The sequence below is a fragment of the Pinus tabuliformis genome, chromosome J, assembly GCF_031772625.1.
Source record: "Pinus tabuliformis cultivar Carrire ecotype Pingquan chromosome J, CPIR1, whole genome shotgun sequence".
NCBI classification, from domain to species: domain Eukaryota; kingdom Viridiplantae; phylum Streptophyta; class Pinopsida; order Pinales; family Pinaceae; genus Pinus; species Pinus tabuliformis.
The window spans coordinates 1,136,421,861-1,136,447,811 of NC_142295.1; the positions used below are offsets into that span (position 1 = coordinate 1,136,421,861).

Here is a 25,951-nt window from a genome sequence, read left to right on the forward strand (position 1 = left end):
ATACAAGTATATATTTGTGTTTTTTTCAAAGGAATGAGTATGAGAGTTTTTATTAAAAAATAAAGTTGGGATTTGACCCAAAATTGTTACATTTATTCTAAATTACCAATCTTCCTTGTTGGATTGAGAATGAGCATGGAGGCGCAATCCAATATCTCAAGCAATTACCCCATGATACATAAATTTCAGTCTTGTTCTAAGTAAAAATTATTCAAAATACTACTAGGATCTAGATGCATTTACATTCCATTTTCAATAATTTTTTATTTAATTATCATAGGAGTTTATAGTGCAATAATTGGAAGACCTCATTGATTTGACGTTGAATTCCATTTTTTTTGTTTAATTTTGCTTATGCCTGCTTCATTCTTTGAGTACCTCCCTTCTCCTATTTTGGAACTTCTTGTTTCTCGGCTGCCTTTTTCATCTCCCCAATTCATTTTTTCCTTGCATTTCGAGTGAATACTTTCCCAATGCTTGCCTTTGATTCCTTTGGTATTATAGGCGTACTTCCCATTTATTGCCCCTTATTCCCTAAGGATTTGTCAACTTGAAACCAAAGAGTTAGATGTCGCATTTTGGACCTCTTTTTGTACCGGATCTCAAATTAGGATGTTGCCTTATTGTTCTATTTCCGGTTCTGTGTCTATATTTTTTTATTTTCCCTTCTTCTATATTAGGGTTCATGACTTCTTCTTTTGGAGCACCTTTCCTTTTGTTTTGATTTCTTTCCTCCTTGTCATTTTCTTCTTGAGTCTGCAAGACCTCAAAAGGGTTTTCCGAAGATGAGGTCGTGTTCTTGTCATGAGTGGACTAGGGTTTGGTTGTTGTCGATTGTCCTTTATTCCCACCATTTTTTTGTGTTTGTCATTGTTCTTAATGTCATCTTGTTGAATCTGCCCCTTTTCCCACATGTGACTTCTTACAATCTCTAGCAAAATGGCCATATCTGCATTTGAAGGGTAGTTTCTCGTAGTCAAGAGTCTAACAATGAGTCCATTCTCCCCGTGTGAGATTTATTTCTAAGGAAACCCTTTCCCCATATGTACTTCTAAACAATTTTTTCCACATGCAAATTGAAATCCTTTGTATTCAACCTTGTCCAAATATTTTCCCAGCCCATTTCCGATTACATGGAGACAATCATCACTCCAACATGAAAGCATAAGCCAAGGAAGCTTGAACCAAATAGGAAATGCATATGGAATGTCATCATTTGGATCAAATTTTAGTGACCATTTTTTAGATACAAACCTTTGGCCCCAAAAAAATATGGTCCATTTTGAAAAATTACATCTTTATCTTCCTTAAATTCAAATAGGAAGGCAAAAAACCCATTCCCACATGCATACATTCCAATATTACCTTTTATCAATGGCTTCCAAGTTTTCTCCAGCCATAACTCCATGGATTTTGGGGACGACAACATTCATGTGAACTTCCCCACTAAAGCCCGTTTCGAATATGCCAAGGTAGTTCTTTGAAACCCTGTTGGAAGGGCCACCAATGGGATAGTCTCCACATTCTTCACAAATTTTGCTTGTGCTTCTTTAGATCTTGGTTTCTTGGAGAGTGAAGCAGTAAAGGCCTAGAAGGTCGCAACTTCATCTAATAGAGGGGGAAAAAGCCCTCCGTAGAAGTGACCTCAAGTTCAAATCTAGGGTTTCATCCCCACAACAATAATGACCTTATTTCAAAATTTCCCTAAACCCAAATTGACTATAAGCAGGTTGGCGATCCACAATCAAAGAGACGAGAGATTCAATTTCAACCAAGCAAAAATGATGTCCGCAGATGCATATACATATCCTTGGAAACTACTGCAAACACACACACACACACACATGTATTGTATAGGTTATGCAAGAAGTGATCATGTGAGAGATAGAAATAGAGGATCTTATTAGACCTCAAATTATGGTTATGTAAGAAAAAATACCATAAGTTCTCATAGGTTTATTAATAAAAACTCCAATTCATTTTCTCCCCTATTTGATCATATTACTAAATGTTATATAAGTGCAATAACTATGGGTACATAACACGTGATTGTAGAAGCAACATAATAAAATTTCCTAAACAAAACAAGGAAGAAGATATTCTTATGACATATAGAAGAATACATAAAGGTGTGGAAAAAGAAGCAAGAAGAAGACAAGAAGGAAGAATGTGGACTTGCACTATATGCTTAAAACTAAGGTAGCCTATAGTACATTGATAGTGGATGTTCAAAACACATTACAGGGGATCACAACAAATTTCTTACCCTAAAGGAAGAAAAGGGATGCAACATTACCTTTGGGGATAATGCTTTTGCAAGGATAGTTGGAAAGGTACAATTAGTCTTAATGATGGAAAGTATAAAACACAAAATGTATCTTATGTTGAAGCACTAAAACACAATCTTCTAAGTGTCAATCAAATGTGTGAACAAGGTTACAACCTCACATTTCATTATAAAGGGTGTGAGAAAAGGAAAGGGGGTCCAGGAAGATTAGTGGAAAATGCAAAGAAAACCCCAAGCAATGTATACATCCTTGATGAAGTTAAAGGAGAAAAATGTTGTATGGGACACATATACGAAAGTTGGTTATGGAAAAGAAGGATGGGTTACATAAACTTTAACAATTTAGTAAAACTCAATAAGGCACAATTAATAAGAGATATGTGAAGGATCTTAACCAATGGACACTATTTGCAAGCCATGTAAGCACATGAAGCAGATGAGAGTTAGTTTAAAAATAAAGGAATATTCAACATCAAAACCATTAAAACTATTACACACATACCTTGGTGGGCCAACAAGAACACAAACTTTAAAAGTGAGAGTTATTTTATGTTGCTTATTGATGATTGCATAGGAATGACATGGGTTACATTTCTTGGAAAAAAATCTGAAGAATTTGAGAAGATTAAAGCTTTCAAATCCCTAGTTGAAAATGAGATTGATTTAAAAACCAAGTGTTGAATATCAAATAGAGGAGGTGAGTTTAGCTCTAATGAATTTGATTATATCTATGAGAATCATGGAAGCAAGAGACATTTTTTGGTAGTAAGGACTCCACAACAAATGGAGTTGTAGAAACGATGAGCGTATTATATAGGAAATGGCAAGAAAAATGTTAAATGAAGTCAAACTACTGTACACCTTTTGGAGAGAAGTAGTCAGCACAATAGTCTACATTTTGAATAGAGTAGAAATTGGAGTAAATAATGGAAAGACACCTTATGAATTATGCAAAGGTAGACCAATGACAGTCAAATACTTCAAAGTATTAGGGAGAAAGTGCTATATAAAGATAAATGAAGATAATTTAGGCAAGTTTGATTCCAAAACATATGAAGGTATCTTTCTTGGCTATGCATTTGGGAGCAAGGCCTATAAATCCTGCAAAAAATATTGCACAAGGTTGTAGAAAGTATTGAAGGAAGAGTGGATGCAGAAATACCTCAAAAATAAAAGTCACAAACAAATGCAGGTCCAAATGAAACAATCTATAGAAAATAGGAAGAGGAAGAAGAAATAAAATGGCAATATCCAAAGACACCATCCAAATTTGTCCAAAAGTAACATCTAAAAAATTATATTTTTGGTGATATAGATATAGGATTTCAAACTATAAGAGGATTGGTAAGTACACCAAAACAAGCAAACTTTTCTTTGCTATCTAAAGTATACCCCAAGAACTTTACACAAACTAGTGAAGACAAGCATTAGGTTAATACTATGGTAGAGAGACAAAGACTAGACTAGATTGCGAGAAGAGGCGGAGGGGCTAGGGTTTCGCCGTTTCGGCTCTGGTTGCTGTAAGCGCCTGCGGCAGCGGGGCTTCCTTGGGTTTCAGGCCGCCCCCCTACCGGCTTTGCTTGGTGCTCCGACAGGCTCGCTGCACCTGGTGGGGTATCGAAGTTTCTGCGGCTCCTGTATCTTGTGACGAGGTTTCAATCTCGGTCACCGCTACCCTCTTTCCTGCGGACAGCGCATCTCTGGTTACGGTTTTGCCTTGAGCTCTGCATTTGGGCGGCGGCGGAGTGAGACCAATCTCGGCGGCTTTCGGCTCATCCTCTGAGATTCTGTATTTGCATATTATAAAACAGAGTTCCGGTTTTTAGTGCTCCGTTTTTGGGCGGCGGCGGAGCAGCTTTCATCCTTTTCTGGTCTTCGGGGTTTTCGGCTCTCTTCGGAACCTCTATATTGAGGGTTCCTCCTAACCAGTGTTGATCCTTGGAGCGGGAGCGGGGGCTTGTCTGGCCTTATGGGGGCGAGGTGGCTGCCCCAGCCGCCTCTGCCCCCGGATCCGAATCTCCATAGCTCCTGATGGGCCCTGATGGGTTCACTTGCTGAGCTATGGGGTACTATTTTTGGTTTTTCGCTGGCTTACCTGGACAGTTATTGGAAGCGTTGAGGGATTGTGGTGTGGATCTGTCTCTACACCGATTCGTGCCGTCTCTTTAATGGCTTGTACTGGACGACCATGTCTTATGGCTTCTTTGGACATGGGCGGTATCTTCCTCTGGCTTCCTCACAGCAGGAGAGTTGAGGGGATGGGGGGTGTGGCTATCTGGCTGCCCTTTTTCCATTTCGTGCCTCTCCTCTTTGTTTTGGCGGTCATTCGAATTTTCTGCTCTATCTACAGGAGCCTTTGTTATTTTTCTGTTTTTAGAGAGATGGGTTGTGGTATCCTCCTGTTGAGGTTTACAGATCCATTCTTCTTGCTGCCCTGTTTTGAGGGTTTTTGAGTCAACGTTTATTTACTGTTATTATTAGTTATTAGCTTGTTGGGTAGGCGTACACTCCTGTTGGGGTTTACATACCCTGTTTCTGGATGCCCTGTCCGAGGGCTTTATCTGCATACTTCCCTGAAGTATTGGTTATTGTAAGTGGTTTTATGCCACACTACTGCATATGCCTTGGCATCAACAGCATGTAATCTCTATTATCTCTTTTTTAATAGAAATTACGAACTCTATTTTCCCCGGAAAAAGGTTAATACTATGGAATGGAATAAGAACTAAATCAAATTGAGAAGAATGAGAATAAACAAAAAGGAAAGAATGTTCAGAAGAGTTGTTCCACCAAAAAGGTCTTTCACAACCTGATACCAAAATCTCTTCCTTGAGTATTGTTTTTCTTGCAATAATTTTGGCCATAAAGAAATAGATTGTAGAGCTTATGCAAGAAGTGATAATGTGAGAGATAGAAATAGAGGATCTTATCAAACCTCAAAGAAAGATTATATAAGCACAAATACCAAAAGTTATCATGGGTTTATTGATAGAAACTACAATTCATTTTCTCCCTACTTGATTACATTATTGAATGTTATAAGTGTAATAACTAAAGGCACATAGCACGTGACTATAGAAGCATCATAATAAAATCTCCTAAACAAAACAAGGAATAAGATGTTCTTACTAGGCATAGAGAAGAATACACAAAGGTGTGGAAAAGGAAGCAAGAAGAACAGAAGAAGGAAGAATGTGGACTTGCACTATATGCTCAAAATAAAGGAAGCTAATGGTACATTGATAGTGGATGTTCAAAACACATGATAAGGGATCATAACAAATTTCTCACCCTAAAGGAAGAAAAAGGATGCAATGTTACTTTTGGGAATAATGCTTTTGCAAGGATAGTTGGAAAATGTATGATTAGTCTTGATGATGGAAAGACTAAAACACATAATGTCTTGTATGTTGAGAGTTAAACACGCAATTTTCTAAGTGTCAATCAAATGTGTGACTAAGGTTACAACCTTGCATTTGATTCTAAATGACGTGAGATAAGGAAAGGTGGTTCAAGAAGATTAGTGGAAAATGCAGAGAAAGCCCAAAACAATGTATACATCCTTGATGAAGTCAAAGGATAAAAATGTTGCATGGGACAAGTAGATGCAACTTGGTTATGGCATGGAAGGATGGATCACATAAACTTTGAAAATCTATAAATCTGAGTAAGACACAAGCAATAAGAGATATGCCAAGCATCTCAATACTAAAAAACACTATTTGTAAGCCATGTAAGCACATGAAGCACATGATAGTTAGTTTCAAAACAAAATAGTACTCAACGTCAAAGCCATTGGAACTTGTACACACATACCTCTGTGGGCTAGCAAGAACACAAACTTTAAAAAGAGAGAGTTATTTTATGTTGCTTATTGATGATTACACAAGAAATACATGGGTCACATTTCTTTAAAAAAATATGAAGAATATGAGAAGTTTAAAGCTTTCAAAGCCCTAGTTGAAAATGAGATCAATTTAAAAATCAAGTGCTTAAGATCAAATAGAGGAGGTGAATTTAGCTCTAATGAATTTGATTAGATCTACGAGAATCATGGAATCAAGAGACATTTTTTGGTAGCAAGGACTCCATAAAAAAATGAAATTTAGAAAGGAAGAACAAAACTGTATAAGAAATGGCTAGAACAATGTTGAATGAAGCCAAAATACCATACATATTTTGGAGAGAAGTAGTCAACAAAACAATTTACATTTGAAGAGCACAAATTACAGGAAACAACAACAATATACCTTATGAATTATGGAAACGTAGACCAACAACAGTCAAATACTTCAAAGTATTTGGGAGTAAGTGATATATAAAGAGAAATGAAGATATTTTGGGCAATTTTGATTCCAAAACATATGAAGGTATATTTCTTGGCTATGCATATAGAAGCAAGGTCTACAAATATTACAACAAAATATTGCACAAAGTTGTAGAAAGTATTGATGTAAGAGTGGATGAAGTAATTCCTCAAAAAGAAAAGGTATAAACAAATGAAGATCCAGAAGAGACAATCTATATAAAATGGGAAAATGAAGAATAAATAGAATGCCTATATCCAAAGATGCCATCCATATTTGTCCAAAAGTATCATCCAAAAAATTATAATTTTGGTGATATAAATATATGAGTTCAAACTAGAAGAGTATTGCTAAGTACACCAAAGCAAGCAAACTTTTCTTTGCTATCTAAAATAGACCCCAAGAAATTTACACAAGCCAGTGAAGATAAGCATTAGGTTAATGCTATAGAAGAATAACTAAATCAAATTGAGAAGAACGAAACATGGGAACTCGTCCCTACACAAAAAGGAAAGAATGTGATTAGCACCAAATGCATCTTCAGAAACAACTTGAATGAAGATGGACAAGTAGTATGAAATAAAGTAAGATTGGTCTATAAAGGGGATGCTCAAGTTGAGGGTATTGACTTTGAAAAAACCTTTGCTCTAGATACAAGATTAGAAGCAATCAAAATGTTTTTGGTATTTTCATATTTCTAGAAATTCAATTTTTTGTCAAATGGATGTCAATTCAACCTTTCTAAATGGAAATCTAGAAGAATAAGTATATATTGAATTAGCCCAAATGATATTAATTGTCAGAAAATGAAGATCGCATGTGTAGACTAAATAAAACACTTTATTGACGAAAGCAAGCTCCTAGAGTTTGGTATTCAAGAAGACAAACACCTAAGGCAAGAAGGTTTCAAAAGAGGACTTGCATACAACAATATTTGCATCAAAACAAAAAACAAAAATATATTAATCATTGTGGTTTATGTGGAAGATATCATTTTTGCAACTAATGCCGATAAAATGAGCCAAACACATGCTAAAGAAATGTAAAAAAGATTGAGATATCCATGCTAGGAGCTTTGTCATTCTTTCTAGGTTTGTGTATTTCTCAATCCAACAAAGGCGTATTCATTTCTCAGACCAAATACATCAAAGAGATGTTGAAGAATTTGGGAATGGAAGATTGCGTACCTATGATTACACCCATGAGCAAAGCATGTAAATTGAGAAAAAATGATGAATCCTTAGAAGCAAATCAAATATTGTACAAGACAATGATTGATAGTCTACTATGTATGTGTGAAAACAATAAGGCTATACATCGTGCAAGGAGTAGGATTGGTTTCAAGATTCCATTCCACACCTAATGAGACACATGTGCTAACAAAAAAAAGAACATTTAAATATTTGAAGGGCACATTGGAATTTGGCTTGTGGTATTCAAGAAGTAAGGACTTCACTTTAATAACATATACAAACGCAGATTGGGCAGGAAGTATTCATGACAATAACATTACAAGTGGAGGAGCATTCTCTATAGGAAATTGTCTATTATCGTGGTTGAGTAAGAAGAAAACTTAAATCTCTCTATCCAGAATAGAAGCTAAATAAATTGCAACAACAACATGTTGCACACAAGTCTTTTTGATGAAGAAAACACTAAAGGATATGAAGGTATAATATGATAAACCAATATCAATCATCCGCGACATCGCAAGTGTAATCAACATGTTAAATAATCTTGCCATGCACTAAAAGACGAAGCATATTCCCATAAAATACCACTTCCTAAGAGAACAGGTAACCGAACAAAGTGTCAAGCTAGAACACATAGCTATCAAGGAACATGTTGCAGATATATTTACCAAACCCATTCCAAGTGAAACAATTGAATATCTTAGATAGAAGTTGGGAGGGAAGCGCAAGCCAAGGGGGAGAAACCTTTTGTCGTTGATGCCAAAGGGGGATAAATTATAGACAAAGTAATAGTTGCAGATATAAGGAGAGTTGTAGATAGAGGGAGTACTGCAATATTTTTACATAATTGACTAAGGGTTGACATCAATGATAAAGGGGGAGTTTGTTTGAAACATTCTTGTTATTGATTTCGAAGATATGGGGAGGCTATAGATGTCCAAGACAATGATTGCAAGATGGAGATTGTTGGAAATATTGTTTTGGACTTTTGATGCCTAGTTTGGATACCCTATATTTAAAGGCATTTTTACTCTAAGAACATATAGCTCAAATGGGAGCAAGTATATATGGTTGAAAATATTATTTTGATACCTTTCCAATGGTATATGGAATCCCTCTAACTCTATAGGAATGAGGAGATATGAAAGATTATGTCAGTTTGGCCCAAACAAAAAGTAGAGGTTGGCTCAACCAATTTTTATAAGTCAGCCTCATAAGTGAACACAAAAATATTATAAATAAATTTACATGAGTGCATTTATAGTGCATCCAAGTAAGAAAATCAAGTACAAGTGTGCAAAAGACACATGAGGCGCACAAGAGTAGCTAAGGAGTATTCTTGGGGTTTAAAAGTGCACAATAGGAGTCTAAGGAGTTTCCTTGGAGTGTTAAAGGTGCGTTATGAAGGACTAACGTATGGGATGCTATGAAGTATGTTTTTTTGTGGTTGTGATGTTAGGAAGTGCAATGATCTAGGATTATATTCTTGGGAATGATACTATGAGGTTCGCTAGGGCATGAAGGTTAAATCTAACTAGGTTTTGATGTTATGTTTGGGGTATAAAGTAAGGAGAGGTACTATAGCATGAAAGTTAATGATATGATGATGTTGTGAAATGCATGAAGTATGAAGCATCCAGGTGAATTCAAAACTAATGTGTATGAAGACCTAAGGTTAATGCTTATACAAGTCTTGCTAAGATGGTGTTTACCCAAGGATATTGGTGTTGCTAGTAGGTTGGTGCTTGCACAATACCTTGTTGAGTTGGTGCTTAGTTAAGAAGATTGGTGTCTCCAGTAGGTTGGTGCTTATAGTCATTTACAAATATATATTTTATAGTTTTATCTCAAAATAATTTCACATTAAACTCTGTGTACTATGATTTGAGTTTACATGCATTTAATGTTTTGAAGTTATTGAATGATTGATGAATGCTCATTTAAAATTAAAAGAACCTTATACGTATTCATCCTTCCCTATCAATATAACCATAAGTTCAACATAATAGAGGGGTTTTAGTGTTCAATAGCAGTCTAAAAAGCCACAGGTCTCAACTAACTTCATAGAGAATGCCTTCTCCTTTGTAATTTTATTATTTCCATTCTAGAGAAACATAGAGCAGAGCATACTCACCTTTTATTTGGGTTTTCTTTCGTAAGAGTTTCTCAAAGCATATATTGGTGTGTGATTGTATTTTATTGTTCTATATTTTCCTTAATTTATCAAGTTCTTGCATAAATAGTAAATCAATAATTAACAAATCTAGAATTTAAAGGAATTTAACTTTCATAGTACATATTTTAGTTTATTTTAGCATATCTCTTGTGAAGAAATGTCTAATGGAATATCCATAGTGGTTTGCAAATCAATTTCATAATAACAAAGAGAATGATGTTGTGAAAAAATGTTATATAACTTCTAACAACACCATTCCACACCTTTTATTCTCTTTAGATGATAGAGAGATAAAAAACAATCTAACAACACCATTCCACACCCTTTATTCTCTTCAGATGGTAGAGAGATAAAAAACAATCTAACAACACCATTCCACACTCTTTATTTTCTTTAGATGGTAGAGAGATAAAAAACAATAGATCGTTGTAGTAGTTATACATACTAAGTAAATTCCAAGATTACATTAGTGAGCAATTATATGTTTAATGATATACATAAAACCAAATACCACTTCCTTTGCAATTTAATCACTAATCGATAAAAACGAAAAGACATATGAGATAATATTCACATTGTAACTTCAAATTACAACATTTATATGTAATGTTTCCGCTTTGTTAGTCCATGGAGTATAGAATTTGATTTTTAGTCCAAACGTTTTGATTTTTGCTTTTCTTTTTGTTTGTGACCAAAAAATTGTCAAATGTTTTCTAGATATTTTTTTTTTCAATTGGACTAAATACTTATAGTTGGGCATGGCATTTATTAATAATAATAATAATAATAAATTAAAATTAAAAATATTAAAAATTGATATATAACTTGCATTAATGAATATTACTTTCACAACTCTATGAATATAGATATAGAAGTGAAGGTGGGGTCATGTCCTAATATACCTCATTACATTACCTTGATTCTAACATTCAACATTTAATTCTCCCTTTGTACTTATTTAATATGTGTAGTTCCAAACATAGATGTTGTCACGATGCAATTCATTTTAGTACATTAACACAATAGTAGTAACTCTTTGAATAATTTCCATATTTATTTAACACACGGTGCCACCTTCTATAAACTCTAGAGTTAACGTCACTTGTAGTTACATGATTTGACTTACTGCCCATCTTGCTTTTCCAAAGAAACAAGATATTTTATGTGACTACATATCTTTGAAAGGAGGGATGGACATGGACAATTTGGTGAGAGAGATGGAAGATGTAATGCCACTTCCCACATTTACCCACTTTCACTGGCCCGCCAGGGTAAACATGAGCAAAGGGATACAATAACATGACTCAACCTCCTAAGTACAGTTAAGGAAGTGGACTCAACGACTTGAAACTTTACTAACTTCCCTCGGGTGCTACAAGACCCCCAGGAGCTAAACAACCACTCCAAGTGCCCATACCCTAAGATAACTTCCTTTTCAATGATTTGGAGCCTCAGTCACTTGCATAAAAAGGGAAGCCAGCGAATGTAACCATTCAATCGCATGGATGACCCTGTCTCCCAATGATTGTAGACTAAATCACTCAGTTTTGTGCATGCGACCCTGAGATCTGAGCCATTTTTTTAGGGATAGGTGTTGAAAATAGCAACAAGAAATGATAAAAATAGAATCCAGAAATTTCAATTTTAATTTGTCCTTGAATTAAAATTCGAATTTAGTCTCACTAGCTGCTTGGAAATAATTAATTCATTCATTATGGATTAGTTAGTTGAAGAAATTCAGGTTAGAAGTCTTTTTGCAGTCATGCAACAGTTATCCCTTAAATTAAGGAGATTATGCCTTAATTAAGGAGATAAGATTGAGTTGTAATTAGTTAGCTCAGTTTACTGAGTTAAGTCCAGTTAAATTAGTTCCAAACTGTTTGAGGAACAAATTGTGAGTTATCAATCAGTTGATGCATGCATGCACTCAACCAGTGTACTCTAGATAACTAAAGATTCTCTCATCAGAAACTCATGCATGTCTAATATGAGAAAGACCCAGTTGAGCTAAATGTCAAGGACAGTGTACTATCAGTTGCATGTGTTTTCCTATAAAGGAAACCAATGCATGCAGTCAACGTAAGGTTCCTTGAGGATTGCGCAATTTTGACGAGGTGTGAGATTAGTGTGAGAGATCAGTGATCCACTTGGTTGAGAGTCTTCCACTTTATAACAGGATGATCACCCAGGAGAAACTACGCAAGGAAATAGGAGCTTGGAGGGCAGAGGAGAAGGCTTGTGAGAAGCTTTGTTTTCCTGTGAGCATCCAGGAGGATTGTACTAAGAGTTGGCTAGCTATGAGAGCTAAGGCTTTGTATAATTCTGATGTATTTCCACCTTGTATGATAATATAGATAGTGGGGTTTTTAGCTGAGGCTTTCCCCTGAGTATTTTATGTGTTTCATGTGTATTGATTCTTCTTCTTATGGTTATATGTGTTCAGCTCTGATTCAGCTTGATCTTTAAGCTTCCACAGGTTTGATAGTAGAAGTAGATTATAGTATTTTTCTTTGGTTATATTGCATTATCGGGTTAATCTACAGTCAGATTTTCTACATGGTCTTAGAGGTAGATTTGTAGAGAATTTGCAGGAAATTCTACATGGTATCAGAGTTGAGTTTATCGGAGCTGTGAATAGTATACGGAGAAGAGAATTCGAAGTTTGAAGTTCGAGGTTGCAAGTGCAAATCGAATTCTTATCATACTTCAAGGTTGGCCAATGGCGTTCTATGGCTTGAGACTCGAGTATGCCTTGGAAGGCATCTCGAATTACATAGCATGGAAAGATCACATGGAGGCTATATTAGAAGACAACGACTTAAAGGATTTCATTGATCAAGAAATCCTAAAGCCAGGTTCAACTAATGCACAAGAGTTGGATGAGTGGAAGAAGTGTGTGGCGAGGGCGAGACGGATCATCCTTGATGGCGTTCGAGACCATGTTGTCTCGAGTCTCCATGGGAAGGATACTCCATATTCAATGTGGAAGGTATTGAAGGACCTCTACCAGAACAGTAGCGAACAGAGGAAATTGGCGCTCAAGGATAAGCTTCGAAAAATCGAGATGGAGAACGGCGATACTATTTCCACATATTTGAAAAATCTCACCACTTGTAGAGATGAGCTTGGAAGTGTGTGAATAAGTACTGCCGATGATGATATGGTGAGCCTCGCTCTCCTTAGCCTTCCAAAGAGCTGGAATAGCTACCAGGATTCTGTGAATGGAAGGGAGAAATTGTCGGATTGGGAATGACTATGGTCGGATCTCATGCAGGAGGAGATCGAAGGAGCACATGAGATGATTCTTCTTCCTAGGATGATGATGAAGAAAATCTAGCCTTAGCAAGTAAGGCAAGGAAAGGGAAGGGGAAGGCGTCCCATTCTGAATCAAATTCTTCCCAAGGAGGGAAGAAGGGTGACAAGTCTAAAGTGAGATGCTATAATTGTCACGAGATGGGTCATTATGCGACTAATTTCCCATCGAATAAGTCCAAGAAGGGATCTACGGAAGGATCGGAAGGTGAGGCATTAGCCTCTCAGTTCAAAATGGACTTTACCCTCATCACATGCATGGTGTCATCCATGATGGTTTGTGGTTGGTATCTTGACAGTGGAGCCTCATTCCACATGACCAATGATAAAAGTTTATTCAATACCTTGGAGGAGAAATACCTCAAGATGCGCATAGAGATGGGTGACGACGAAAGGTTTAGTGTTTCAGGAGTGGGCATTGTTGCCTTTTAGAGGGAGCATGGACCTTCTATCACCTTCACAGGTGTGAAGTATGTGCCTGGATTGAAGAAGAACTTGGTATCAGTCGCGATGTTGGAGGACAAAGGCTACGATGTTGTCTTTAGTAAGGGAAAGGTTTTCCTTAGACACATCACCACGAGACAGGTGAAACAGATCGGTTCATGAGTCAAGAACCTGTATGCTCTTGAGGTTCAAGATGCATGCAAAGCCTTGAGGAGCAAGGAAAATGTTAGAGACTTGGTGGTTGAGAGGGAGAGTAAATTACCTCTCAACATGCAGTCCCAGAAGAAGTCTCAGACAATTGTGGAGGAACCACAATTGGAGAAGTGGGCAGAGGGATCACATGCAGCCATACCTCCAGGTGTGAGGTGGGGCGATGTGAAGTGATAGTCTCAAGAAGGCTGAAATTGGGTAAATTCCATTGAGAGGTTTTATCTCATGGATCGTACCTTGCTACGGGAGCCCAAAGTACATAGTAGTGGGAGGAATAAATGGGTTTGATGTAGTCAGAGATCAAAGTGACAGAGGCTAGAGCAGTCAGATACTGAAGAGCGTAGAGAAGGATTGACAACAATGCAGAAAGGCTGAGTCAGCAGAAGCGCAGAGTTTTCAATCGACAGAGGCAATAGTAGTCAGAGACTTTGATGACAGAGGCATCATTCTGATTCAGGTTGGATTTTTATTTTTTTTGTTTTTGAAGTTGCTGGAGCAACAACACTAGAGAGAAGTGTTGCATGCAGAACATTCCAAAGGTTCAGGATCAGGATCGAGTTGAATTCCTTTCTTGTTGAGAGGGAGTGTTGAAAATAGCAACAAGAAATGATAAAAATAGAATCCAGAAATTCCAATTTTAATTTGTCCTTGAATTAAAATTGTGAATGAAAATTCGAATTTAGTCTCACCAGCTACTTGGAAATAATTAATTAATTCATTATGGATTAATTAGTTGAAGAAATTCAAGTTAGAATTCTTTCTGCAGTCATGCAACAGTTATCCCTTAAATTAAGGAGATTATCCCCTAATTAAGGAGATAATATTGAGTTATATTTGAGTTGTAATTAGTTAGCTCAGTTTACTGAGTTAAGTCCATTTAAATTAGTTCCAAACTGTTTGAGGAACAAATTGTGAGTTATCAATCAGTTGATGCATGCATGCACTCAACCAGTGTACCCCAGATAACTGAATATTCTCTCATAAGAAACTCATGCATGTCTATTATGAGAAAGACCCAATTGAGCTAAATGTTAAGGACAGTGTACTATCAGTTGCATGTTTTTTCCTATAAAGGAAACCAATGCATGTAGTCAAGGTAAGGTTCCTTGAGGATTGCGCAGTTCTGATAGGGTGTGAGATCAGTGTTCCACTTGGTTGACAGTCTTCCACTTGGTAACAGGAGGATCACCCAAGAGAAACTACGCAAGGAAATAGGAGCTTGGAGGGCAGAGGAGAAGGCTTGTGAGAAGCTTTGTTTGCCTGTGAGCATCCAAGAGGATTGTACTAAGAGTTGGCTAGCTATGAGAGCTAAGGCTTTGTATAATTCTGATGCATTTCCACCTTGTATGATAATACAGATAGTGGGGTTTTTAGCTGAGGCTTTCCCCTGAGTATTTTCTGTGTTTCATGTGTATTGATTCTTCTTCTTATGGTTATATGTGTTTAGCTCTGATTCAACTCGATCTTTAAGCTTCCACAATTTTGATAGTAGAAGTAGATTATAGTATTTTTCTTTAGTTATATTGCATTATCGAGTTAATCTATAGTCATATTTTCTACATGGTCTTAGAGGTAGATTTGTAGAGAATTTGCAGGAAATTCTACAATAAGATCCAAACCTCTGCCTAGAACTTGATATAACTTTCAGAAATGATAAATGACACACAGACAAATCTTTTAACACAAAAATTAGACAAGGAATTGACCTAACCAGGTCTAACCATGACAGTCATTCTGTCAAACACATAGTGAACATGAAATCTACACGTCATGAATGCATATCTGAAAAAAGAGATCTGAAACTTATCTGAGAATCATCAAGAAGGTCTAATGCCCTCTCAAAATAGCTTCCATAACATATATTAGGTCATGCATTCAATAACCATTCATTTACCAACCAAAACATGATAATAGCCATAACTTGAATCTATCATAAAACCATGATTATAACCAACATATAACCAAATTAATAACAATGATAGAACACCCATTAAAGCCACATCTTAGCAAGTACAATTACTCATAAAATACAAGAGGAAATTAGCTCTTATTAACATATGCAAGAGCCAACCAAGTGAGGGACTTCCACGTACCACCCGACCGTATATTAGGTTGAACCAAATCTTTCTTTTAGCCGATCACCCCCGTACCATATTCCAAGCATGAATGTGGGATCTCATGCGATAAACCAATCCATAAACAACCAAGGGAATCTAGAGGTTAAACCACCTCCACCCTCACATAACCGTGATATCACCTAAACCGGTCCCAAGATGACAAAACCAAACTGAGCTTGGATGCCTCAAAATTCTTTCACCATCCCTTAAGGAATTTTCCTGTCTCCACCCACCTATTGAGCGCTTAACAGAGAAAACCATCTCCACCCCAACCCTTGGGATTTTCTTGAGACCACCTCACCCAGATTCAAAACCTCTCGACAATCCAAAGCTCGACCAAGAATGAATCACACCACACCATGGATATCTGAAAATGGAAAGGTAAGGTTGGAACCATTGTCAAACCCGACAAAACCCATGCCAATGACAAGAAATGAACCAAATACACACATGCATGTACCATGCATGCCAAAACCAACTAGGAAATCATACATGCAACCTGTTACTTTCAAGTATTCCCGTTGAAGCCACTTGATCCAACTTTCCCTTGCTTGATCCTTGCTTTCATTTTGCTTCCTTGTCCTTCCTTTGTTTACTTGCTTTCTTTCTTCTCTTGGTGCTCTTATCCTCTCTAAAACCAATTCCAAAACTCAACTGACAAAAGGTTGAAAAAAGCCGTGAACTGATCGTCACAAGCCTTTTATCATTAAGGCCTCTATTTTCCTTCACTTTCCTCCTCACATGCAACCTGTGACCTTTCACATCCCTTTTCTCCTAATTTCCTTTATTTTCATAAAATAAATACCAATAATGTCTTTTTGCCTTTTCAAAGCCTTTGCTAATGCCTTTGCCAATTTCCTTAGCCATAATAAATAACTAGTGATTCCCACTAAGATACTTTGCCCAACATTCAACTTGAAATAATTGTCCCGTGACCTTGGTCTTATTTTTGCCTTTATTAACTTTATTACATGAACTTTTAACCAGGGGTTGTTACAGAGGAGGTGCTCACAATTTCGACAAAGGGGAAGAGGAGTTGTAATAACTCATGTGTGTATACTTTAGAGAAATGAAGACTATGTTTATAAACACAACTGATATTTTGGAGGCCCTTGATTTCTATATCTTCATTCTTGACATGCCTGAACTTGATGTTGATAATATCAAGCTATGTTATTATGGCTTCTTGAATATCATCTTTGAAAGTTGTTTTGTGTTGTTTTTTTATTGCTTTTATTCTTGTCATTTGGATGGATGTTGTGCAGGTTAAAGCAGAGAACAATATCCTCCACATCAATGTAAAAAGAAGAAGAAATAATTGCATCTGAAAATGAGGGTGATAGTAATGGGGAGATGCATGAAATGGTACATGAGAAAATTTATCCTACCCGAAGACTCCAATTCAGAGGACATAAAGGATTCTTACAAGAATCGTTTCATAACTATCACTATGGCCAAGCACCAACCCTCTGAAGTCGAGAAGCCTAAGTCTTTCACCAATCCCATTTCTTGAACCTTAACCCTAAGTCTAAGAATGCTTCCATGTTAAATTGAATTCCTTTCTTTACAAATTTAGTTATCTTTTTTTCCTTCATGCATAAATCTGGCACATAGATAGTGCATTATGTGGTTAAATATTTGTCTCATATGTGATGTGAGTTATACATGCTTAGATAATAATAAATTTGCGTTTTTTATGTGCTTTTTCCTATTGAAAAACTAGTACTTGCCTTAGTTCTTATATTTTTGTTAGATAAATGTGGATTACTTGACTCATGAATGAGTAAGCACACTTACTTCATAGTTATAACCTTGGAAAGGTTCTTCCAACAAACAATTGTTTAGATCATGTAAATTACACTATAATGAATATTTTTGAGTGTATAATTTTTTTGAAACTTGAATGTAGGACTCAAAGGATTAAATCTTGCAGAGACTTTTAACTTCTTAAAAAGGCTTTGAATCTATGTATTGTATTATTTATGAAATATAATTGTTTATTGGTTGATAGATTTAGACGGCTAATAGATTTCTAAGCATCCAATGTGTACAACGTACAAGTGTGCATCACATTGCATCACATCTCAGTTAGTATTTTCAATTCATGAGAGGCTCCCACTCCAACATGGAATCTCAATCTCTTAAAATATTTTATTCCACCAGAAAACCTTATTTTATTTGCATCATTAATTTTGACCCGGATGCCTTTGGCATCACAATTTTTTAGTGAGGGAGAGTTTGTGATCTATGTGGTGATCATAGAACTTGATTTACAGAAGAATGGGAATCAAAATCAGGTCACTATTGAAGGTGGGAGTTCAATGATAGTGATATTAAAGGGAATTGATGATTCGAAGGATAAGCATGTTAATTACTTAAGGCGATTTACTTTTTTCTATCAATTAGCACTTCCTTTCCATTTCCTATTGTAAAGAGCTTGACAGTTATGCCCTTGTGTTCTTGGTGCATCTTTTTCCTCTTCTACTGCGAAGTAAATAAGTTAACTTAAAAATTCATTATTGTTTAGTTTCTTTGATGTTGCAAGATCAAACCTTTAGGAATAATATCAAACCCTAGTTGGGCTTAAGAAACCATGAATGAAGAAGAGTAGACATTGGAGGATATTTTGGGGAGTATGTTTCCTCTAGGGTCTCCATTACTAGGTAAAGGATGGCTCAAATTATCCATCAACAATAGAATATTCCCCGCTTGTTTCTTAACAAGTTCCCAAAGTAGAGGCTATAGACGTTAAACATTTTCTTATTTCTGTTACGTTTATTTTAGAAGCCATGGCTTTGTCGTCTGTGGATACCTTTGATTTAATGCCTATGCCAACAAACAAAGGTAGGTAATTTTGATGACTCTTTATCTAAGGAACCATTGTTAATGGCTATTCTAGATTTTTAACTAAAGTAGACTTTGATGATTTGAAATTCTTATTGTCCATTAGATTCTATTTTCAAAATTTGATAAGATACTAAGTTTGTATTACAAATATGAAAAATTATAAAAAAACAAAAACTTAGTTGCTTTGAGGTTCTTTCTTGTTTTTGTTTTAATTAATCTTTGGTACAAACATAAAATCAATCTAGACCAATTAGAGGAATGGTACAATAATCCTCCAATAAATATTTTTTATAATTAATAAAGTTATATTTCAATAAGTTGTGACATATTTGCTTAGATATATTGAATGTATCTTTTGCTAAGCTTTGGATTTCTCAAAGGTTAGTCAATTTCGACTACTCCACGAGCAACCTTTTCATGAACATGTCACACCTTATACTTTGAATTGGTAATAAATTTGAATTGTTAATTACTTACTAAAATGCATTAGATGTGTTTGTATATAAGACTTTGTAAACACTTTATACACTGAAAAATGTATTAATAATTTCCAAATATTGTCTCATTTTGAGGGCTTGATTGATTATCCTTCAATCTAGAAATTAATGTTTACAATAAACTGCACAGATAATGATGACTTTGAGCTAGCTTTGTTTTCTAACACAATGGCTAACACAGGTAGGATCCCTGACTTGGGATACTAGACTCTACACACTTGTATATTTTTGGCAATCACAATCTAGAATCCAGATCCACGTTGTTCAAATATATCTCATATGTATTTATAATGGTTTCAAATTTTTTAGAGGTACCATAAACAATGTTGAGTTGAAAATCCTCAAAGTATTTAGCAAATACATGAGAAGTAATGTTATTGAGAAAGGTTGTCAAGATATACATTTTGGCGACTTTTGGGTGGAGTTGCATTAACTAGGATTCATTAAATTCATTCACAAGAAAAGTTAGATATTCTAACCACAACACTAAATAATAATATTATTTAGTCCTTGCCTTGAGATTACGTTTATATTGTCATAAACATGAATACATTATTATAGATTGTAGTTGGTGTTTATATTATCATCATATATTTTTAACTTCATCACATTAACCTTATAAACCTACACATATATTTACTATATAATTACTCTAGCATTAAAAAAAATCTTACAAAAAATGCCTTAGCATCTAACGAGTCCACATTATATTGTTGATCATTTTGAAGAATTTTATTTGTGAAGAAGCTCATAAAACAACACTTATGCCATTAAAAATATTTAAAGGAAAATACAAATAGTGCATCTAAGCAATTTAAGATGGTAATATTAACTGAAGAAGCTCATAAAACAACACTTGCGATATTAGATATATTTAAATGAAAATACAAATAATACACAAGTATCATGTGAATTTAAGAACAACGCAAAATGCCTTAGCATCCAACCAATCCAAATTATATTGTTGATCATTTTGAAGAATTTTATTTGTAATTTTAATTGAAAAAGTTCATAAAACAACACTTATGTCATTAAAAATATTTAAATGAAAATACAAATAGTGCATCCAAGCAATTTAAGATGGTAATATTAACCGAAGAAGCTCATAAAACAACACTTGTGATATTAGAAATATTTAAAAGAGATATTTAAAAGAAAATATAAATAATACACAAGTATCATGTGAATTTAAGAACAACACATTGTATTGTTGATGATTAAAATTTTGGATAATTTTAACCAAAAAAGCTCAAAGGCATTCGGAAAACAATGGATAGGTTAGTTGCAATTTTAAAAGAGCTTCACACATTCAATGTAACAACATTTTTTAAAAATCAAATGATATTTTGATGATTAGACAATTATTTTAATAAAACATTAGAAGCAAGTATAAACAATTTTGTTGCTAATTTTAACTTGGTGTAAAATATCGAATGGAGGAAATGTTGTCACAGGGAAAATTTACTAATTTAAACCAAAAGACCTAAAAGACCAAAAAGGTCGGCTTATTTTTATTCTTAGCATTAACTTTATGTTGAAAAGGTTAGTTATGGGCCCAGAGATTTCTAAAAAGTTTTAAAACAACAAGTCATTCCCATTCATTGAGGGGTAGTATTAAACCCTTCTAAAGGCGTTAAAATTTTACATTTTTAAATCTAAGACCCAGATTTAATGCAAGTTTAAGATGTGTCTAATGAAAATTGGAGGAAACAAATCTAAGTTGTTTGTTTCAATGATTTTTTTTGATTGCATAATTAGGGTACATGATTTATTAGGAAATAACTCAATTACCTCTAAGAGTCAAATCATTAACGAATTCATGCCAGACAACGCCTAATGTTTTCCATGTTCATTGACTATGGCAAAAAATATTAATTTTCAACTATTTATTTTTCCTGAATTTGAGTGCCAAGGAGTTAAATTGAGCTTAGAACCAAAATACAATCTCACCTGCCCAGACTTATGGGCACTAAAAGTTGATCAATGAATTGTCTGTAGCTGCTTTTAATAACACTTGCATAAACTAAAAGGGACTTGACTACTAACGAAAGCTTTTCTTGGAATTAAAATTGATTTTTAGCTTAATTTTAGAGATGTTTGAATGTTTAAAATACAAATTCAAATTGATTAGCTACGATAAGTGCAATCATGTTAGCAAAATCCATGAAGATGTGAGCTTTGAAATTTGGGAAATATGTATGAGAAAACCTTTAATCTATGGAAATAAAGTTCATATTTGGAAAATTAATTGACTATTCATATTTGGGATAACATAATAGACTTATATTTGAATTACATGAAATAGCACACAAAACCAATGTTAAACGAATATATGTAATATAAAATGACATTTAAATTTATTTTTTTTCTCGTTAAAACTGAGCTATTTATATTACAAAAAAGTCAAAATTACAACAAAAATTACATCTGGGCCGAAGCCCTGTTTCTTCAAAGAAGATATCGGTCATTGCTAACCTTGCAGAGAGATTCGACACGGTGAATACAGTAATCGACACGATGGATTCATGACTTGACACGGTGAATACAGAAATCGACACGATGGATGCATTACTTGACACGGTGAACATATTTCGACACGATGTATATAGAAAACGACACGGTGAACATGTAGACTGACGCGTGGACTGAGACTATGGTGATTTGGACCGACACTGCGAGCATAAACCCCATGACAAATATACAAAAACAGCAAAATGAGATGGTCAGAGAAATTCATTCCTTGCTCCCCAGACTTGGCGTCTTCTGAGTTAATCTTCATCCGTGGTGTGAGGCTCATCTTTTGCAGGGCCCTTGAGCTTTTCCGAATCTTCCTTATCCTGGCACGAGCTCCTCTGAACAGGTTCACTGGGGCCGGCCTCATCCTTCTGAACTGGACGCCTGAAGTCGACAGTGGGAGTCTCCATATCAACCCTCGGAACATTCACAGTTTCCAAGCGCCCCCGAATACTGCTGCAATGCTCCACGGTGACCGAAACTATCAGAGTGTTGTTTGCAAATGCACAGGGGATTCTGTAACGAATGGCCGGGTGTTCCGTGTGACCACACTCCGGAATGCCCCAGCTTCCTCTAACATTGCTGCCCGGAGGCCTGTTTTGCTCAGAGGTAATCTCTACTGAAGAGGATGGTGAGATCTCAGGCCTCTGAGAGGCAGAACGACCCCGTGACCCTCCTCTGCGACTGCTCATCCTGAGCCTCTCCCTTGACATTTGACAATGGCTTCCCACACCAGCAATTCCTTGAGAAACCTTACACCAAGCGATCACCCACTCAAACGGCTTGAGATGCGGCAGAGTGGTTTGGGTAGCAACCTTAATAGCTCCCATACTCCTCGGATGTTGCAGCGCATTGAATGGCGCCTGCAAACGACTGTACATTCCCACAGCATTCCCCTGCAAGCGACTAGACAGACTAACGACATTCCCCTCCGCATAAACCATTGCAGACTCGCTCATTGCTTCGCCTTCCGGCGAATTTAAGGAGCCTTCGTCATGGAGTGGCGTGGCTTGTCCGGGCTGACAGAGGCCCATGTGACAAGCCACATGCCTCTTAACTCCATTAACACGCGGCATTAAAACTATTAGCACCCGCATCCGGGAAAAATGACATTTAAATTAAGTAAATATAAATTCATTAATTGATTCACCTAGATGGACCTCTTAGTTACTGATTAGTTGACCTCTTAGTTACTGATTAGTTGAGGGAGTTATTAACCAAATATAAATGGTTAATCAAATTATTCTTACCTTCCACCTTGCCACTTCCACATACATTACAACTATTAAAGAGCATATCCATTACAACTATCAAAGAGCTTATAAATGTTATTGTTGCGAGCTTTCTAAGTGTGTTTCATGTTACTTTCTTAGTATGGTCACGTTGGATATAATGGATGACCCGTCATCACACTACTACAAATTATATTCTAAAGATTTTGGTGCAAGTGTAATTTTTGTTGAGATTGCCCTCTATATGAGAAAGTGTAATTCACAAGGTGCCATATAGATGCCACGTGTTACGTTCCATTCTACATTTTTTTTAGAAATAGAATGCAACAAATTAAATTAAAGGATTTGTGAAGGTTCGAAATATTGAAGGTATTTCTTGAAATTAAAATGAAATGAACTCAATTAAGAGACTTTTGTTGGTATGCCACCTTGGAGTGTTGAACGATAGTGTTACGTTCCATTCTACATTTTTTTTAGAAATAGAATGCAACAAATTAAATTAAAGGATTTGTGAAGGTTCGAAATATTGAAGGTATTTCTTGAAATTAAAATGAAATGAACTCAATTAAGAGACTTTTGTTGGTATGCCACCTTGGAGTGTTGAACGATATTTATTTCTCCGATTTGCGAGTTAGTAACACTTGGAAACTTAGGGTGATAAATTTTACTGCATTTTATTAGTCCTTGCCTGGGACTAATAGCGATCGATTTAGCGTTGACGGCGTATTAATCTTCTGTTTGACCAAAAATATTGATGTGCATCACAATTTTAACCAAAGTTTTCATGTTAAAAAATAATATAAAATTTATTATGTAATTGTTGATTGGCCAACAAAATTGAGGGTCTTATTGCGGGCTTCGCAGGTTTCAAGACGGGTAAAAGTAAGATATCCTAAGTTTTTGGTAGCTCTTCTGCGTGTCCTTGCGGCAAACTTTTCTGATATCCAAAGTTTTCAGGTGCAAAAGATATTCAACTTTTCTGCTATCCAAGGTTTTCTCGTGCAAAAGATTTTTATATCCAAACTAAATATTCTGGTGCAAAAGATTTTTATATCCAAACTAAATATAATTCACTGAAGATTTTTATATCCAAACTACATATAATTCACTGACACGAACTTTGCCACATGGCTATTTGCATGCAGAAGCTCTAGTGGGCTTTCTGCATGCGGCAGCTCTGGTGCTATCTGTAGGCGAGCAAGTTGATTTCTCATTATGAGTCATTGTTCTCAGGTAGGCCGCGCCCTTTTTTTGGAACTGGTTTCTTTTATAAGCGAGGTACTTCGATAATATGACATATAATCTCTAGGTTCTGGACCAGGGTTTCGACCATGAGGCCAAGACTGTGTTCTGAGTTTTCTTGCAATTGCTAGAGTTGGAATGTCAAAGGTTTCATTATCTGTTTTTAGTTCAGCCTCCTCCATGGCGGTTGCCAAAAAATATTCTAATAGTTTGTTACAGTTTGTTGTAAAATAGTTTGATGCAGCAATGGAGGAGTGGCAGAAATGGAGACTCCTTTCATTTGTGCTTCCCATCTTCAGCTATAAGCATGCAGGTTATAATCCCAGGTGATGTTATTCAGTGAGATGTCCTACATAAGCAACAATGGAGTGCATTACCTTTCTGGCCAGGTATTGTTTTATTTTCGTTTGATTCTTTTCAAATCATAAGTCTGTTAAAAATTTTAACATGCAATTAGAATTTGTCAGGTTTATATTGACAGGGTTTTTGTTGTTGACTCGCATTGCAGAGAGGAGTAAACCCCCTTTAAATATTTGGCGGTGGCGCTCGTTCATGCTCCAAATTCTTATTGAGATTTCCCTGAGTAATATTAAGAGATTTTCATGGTTGATTCCCAATGCACGGAGTAGTTGAAAAGGTAGCTGAGAAAACCCTTTTTATAAAATATTTGTATGTTCCAATTCTTCTGCTCAGTAAGATTCACTTATGAGTGTCGGGTTTTTATTGTGTATTGAGGACTCTTGTGAAAATGAAAATAAAACCAGTTTTAACCAGTTTATTGTGGTATGCTGTTAATGTGTGATTTTTAACCAGTTTTACCAGATTGATTTTCGTATGTGTTTACTTATTTTATCTGTGGTTGTTGGAGGCATTTACCGCATTGTTGGTTTAGTGCGTTGTTCGTCGAGTAAGTGCGCAACCTGTAAATCATGAATTTGGAACACAAATAGACTTAAATTGAAGTACCGTTAATTTAAATTAAAATGTATATTATTTTTAATTTAGATTGAAATTACAGTGCCATTGATTCATTTAGTTGTGTTTTAATTTTTAATTTATTAAAATAGATTTAAGTCTATAAAAATAGAATATTATAATTTTTTTAAGTGTATAAAATTACAGAAGCTGTAATTTTACAGAAAAAAGGGCTAGAATAACATTCTTTTCTGCATCCATGTTACTGAATTATAAATATTTATATAAATTCACTGTCAATCTTCTTTCTTGGTCAGGGTCAATAAGAAACGTTTCTGCAATGTAATAATCGGGCGTCATACTGTTTTTAATATTATACTTGCATGGCTTTCCCGCTTTTCTTTCTCTGAGTTTTAAATAGTTATTTACGGCTTCCCGTCATCATCGCTGCCTTTTATTTCATAATATGGTAATTGTTTCTAAAGGGTCTAAATAAGTTTCCTAAAATACAAACACAGAGAAGGATTGGTATACTTTATGGACTGGTTATAATTCGCTTTAAACCAACGATTTATATAGTATATAAACCTGTGTAGTATAACAATCCATATGACCTATACATTACACTTCAAATAATTTTAAATACATACATTTATAT

The 25,951-nt window shown here is 35.5% G+C and overlaps 1 long non-coding RNA gene across 1 annotated transcript; it reads left to right on the top strand.

The window, feature by feature from the left end:
• Window positions 1–24,602: 24,602 nt before the first annotated feature.
• LOC149231086 (uncharacterized) lies at window positions 24,603–25,151 on the top strand. Its single transcript, XR_016247421.1, has 2 exons — window positions 24,603–24,767; window positions 24,887–25,151. It is a non-coding gene; the product is annotated as an uncharacterized LOC149231086 (long non-coding RNA).
• Window positions 25,152–25,951: the final 800 nt, after the last annotated feature.